This window comes from Chrysochloris asiatica, unplaced genomic scaffold (assembly GCF_000296735.1).
Source record: "Chrysochloris asiatica unplaced genomic scaffold, ChrAsi1.0 scaffold00070, whole genome shotgun sequence".
Classification (NCBI taxonomy): Eukaryota; Metazoa; Chordata; class Mammalia; order Afrosoricida; family Chrysochloridae; genus Chrysochloris; species Chrysochloris asiatica.
Window position 1 is genome coordinate 13,244,145 of NW_006408588.1, and position 3,646 is coordinate 13,247,790.

Genomic DNA, 3,646 nt, shown 5'->3' on the forward strand with positions numbered 1-3,646 from the left:
GAGGCTGTAAATCTTTATGGGATCAGAAAGTCACATCTTTCTCCCACAGAGTTGTAGGTGAATTAGAGCTGCTGACCTTATGGTTAGCATACCAATATGCTACCAGGGTTCCTTGAAGAAGCCCCCTATGAACATCATTTACATTCTAAGAGAAAGAGTAGACTTGAGGGGCCAAGGGCAAGTTGTTTGCTGCAGGAAAAGAAACTGTTGTTGCCTCAGCATCTATTCATTCCCACTTTGCCCTCATAATGTGGTGCTGCAGGATAATGTGCTAGACTGCAATGTCAGTTTGAGCATCAAGGTCTGAGGATCAAACCCACCAGGCACTCCTCAGAAACCCTATACAAAATCGCTAAGAGTCAGAACTGACTCTTCGGCCCTTAACAACAATATCATCTTGAATTTCCCAGCCAAGCAATTTAACTGACTCCATCCCCAGGACTCGAGTTCTCATTGGCAGGCTATCTCTCCTGGCTACGTGATTGGTTAAGCAAAATGCACATGGTCAAAATCAGGCTAATCAGTGCCAACAAGACTCAATTTCAATTGAACTCTTAGGATACCACCCACAGGAATAAGGAAACTACAAGAGATGTTCCCAAGTATCTTTGGATATGAAAGGAGAGCCAGCTTTAAAATGGGACCAATGTTGAGGCATGAGAGCCAAGAAACATGGCAAGGAGCCAGATCCTGGTCACTTCATTTGAGTCCTAATTAAAGTCTTGCCTGAACCACTTTGTTACAAAACAAATAGATCCCTTCTTTCAGCTTTAGCCAATTTGGGTTGAGATATCAGTTATGTATAATCAAAATAAGCTTCTAATTGAAACACTTCACTGATGGTTAGAATGGGGAATATGAAAACCTAAATGGGGTACATATCAAAACTAGTCATGTTGCAGAAGACAAAAGTATCAAAATCAAATTAATTAGCATAGAAAAAGCTAACAGAGAAAGCCTAGGAGCTGGGAGATCTGATGGGGTTCTGGTAGTAGTTGACTCACATCTACATTTAAAGATCAGACACATAGTAAAACGGATGTCTTATGTGAGAGAAGTAAAGGCGGGAGGCTTCTGCAACACCGTATCAGTGACAAGTTGGAGCATCACCAATGAGTCATGTTGATATTCAGTGATCTTCTGGTAGAAAATAAGAGACAGTAGAAAATAAGTTTGGGAGACATGAAGTCTATACCCAGTGTCCAAGGGGCCTGAAAAAATCCAGTAAAATTTAAGCTAGCATCAACATCCAAGGCTACAACACAATGGGATAAGAGACTCTACAAAGCAATAGTCCATTCAATCAGACAAATGATTTGATGTGGCTCCATGTCAGTAATCCATTTCAGAACAGGACACAATCAAGGTAAAAACGAAAAGGTAAAGCCCCCACCTCCTAGAGGCAGAAGGTTAAAGTTGGCAAGACCTAAGCAAGAGGGCTTTCCCTTTGCATTCCAATTTTGGTTTCTAGTTCATCATTTCAATAACTTTATAACTCAATACTATGCTTTATAAAGAATGAAGATATTGGAATTTTCTTGAATGAAAGTTTCATAAATGAGTTGACTTACATCTATTTCTTCACTGGTCCATCTTTAGCATTGAGTATAGGATCTGGAATATAAAGACGTTCAAAAATATTTGTTGAATGAATAAGTGTGCTTGGCAGAATGTTAGGTCCAACAAACTAAAAGAGACTTCAGTTACAGTAGAGACAGTGAAGCATGACAAAGGAGAAGCAGGTCTGCTCAATGTGGGGAGGTGAAGGCTCATGGACTTGCAGGTACAGCTACTTCATCACTGGCAATAGGGATAACTCTGTGCCCCATCCACTGGAGAAAAGGCTATGGAGCAGTAAGAGTTCACAGCCAATCAATGCACACTAATCCAATGGTACTGGTTGTTCACAACCAAATGATCAGTGCCCTTGCTATACTGGATACTGGTTATTAAGTGTTTGTAGTATCACCCTAGAAATAGCAGGAGTCCTATTGGTACAGCACTGTAGGATGAGCATTGGACTACTAATCTTAAGGTTGGTGGTTCAAACCTACCAGCTGCTCCTCAGAAACCCTATATAGGATGGCCTTGAGATGGAACTGACTCAAAGGCATTTAACAACAACATACATTACAAAGTACACTCACCTATGGGCTGCATGAGCCCTGGAACTGGGCCAGGTTTAGCATGTAGGTGAATGGCATCAGGGTCAAGAGTTGAGTCAAGACTGGTAAGGCAAGATGTGGGTTCTCTGACTGGTGACAGGGCACTGTTTTTCAGTAGACCTAACCCTTGGGTAAGGAGCTCTGGTAGCATAGGGTTACAAATCGGGCTGTGAACCACAAGGTCAACATTTCAAAACTACTAAGCTGTTCAGTGGGAGAAAGATGAAGCTTTCTGCTCCCGAAAAGATTTACAGTCTTGGAAAGCCTGTACAGAGTCACTATGATTCGGAACTGACTCCACAGCACATAACAACAACAAACCCTTGGGTACCTTGAGATAAATTAAAGACCAAAAATTATCTGAATCTTGAAATCTTAGGAAATTGTATTTATATCATGGTGTCTTTTATCCCAAAGAGACCAAGACGTTCTGAGGAGGTGTCTATGAATAACAACAACAACAACAAATATCCCTTTCCCCTTTTGCCATGGCGATCTTCATTTTTATTTTGGAGATTTTTTATTTTTGTCCTAGACATTTCCTTCCTACTTTGAATCTCTGGATTCAAGCTCATTCATTCATTTATATAAGGTGCTCTAAGCTTATACTCTATGCCAGGCACTGGAGTTATAGTTGTGAGCCAAAGAGAAAAGATCTGTTCTTTTAAGTGTATAGTCTAGTGGGAGAGAAATATCGTAAGCTAATAAATAAGCAAATAAGATGAGGTCATTTAGATCATGACATGTGCTATAAAGGAATCCTGGTGGCACTGCAGGATAAGAACTGAACTGCTTACCATAAGGTCAGAAGTTCAAAACCTATCAGCAGCTCCACAAGAGAAAGATGAGGCTTTCTGCTCTTGTAAAGGTTCATAGCCTCAGAAACCCTCTACAGGGTGGTTGTGAGTCAGAATTGACCCAATGGCCATAGTTTGGTTTGGGTTTTTTGTGGTTTAAAGAAAAGAAAACAGAATAATCAAGAGTAGGTGTGGGAGGAAGAGGAGTTTTAGAAAAAGTGGCTTGGAAGTGTTCTAGTGAATTTAGCTCTAAATGAGCTTAGATCTGGATGAGGTAAGACAACAATCCCTGCAGATATTTGGGATAAGAAGTTCCACTGGATTAAGGACAAGCAAGTGCAAAGGCTCTAAAGCTAGAAGTTTTAGGTGTTTTCAAGGCACTGAAAGGAGGTCAGGGTGATGAAAACATAGCAAGCTATAGGGAGTCTGATAGGAAGTAAAGTAGGAGAGGAGGGCAATGGCTAGCTTGAGTAGGGCTTGGGAGCCATGAGTAGTGCCGGGGTCTGCCCTCGACATAGTTACGTTGTTCATGAGTGTTTGGTTCATGAGGAGGGGAGATCCAGTGGCGATAGGGATAGCGAAAGGATACACAGACAAACAGAAGAAGGGAGACAATGAGGCACCCCAAAGCCAGGGTGGATACATCACTGGTGGGCAGGCTTGGGACTACAGGCATCATGGCCT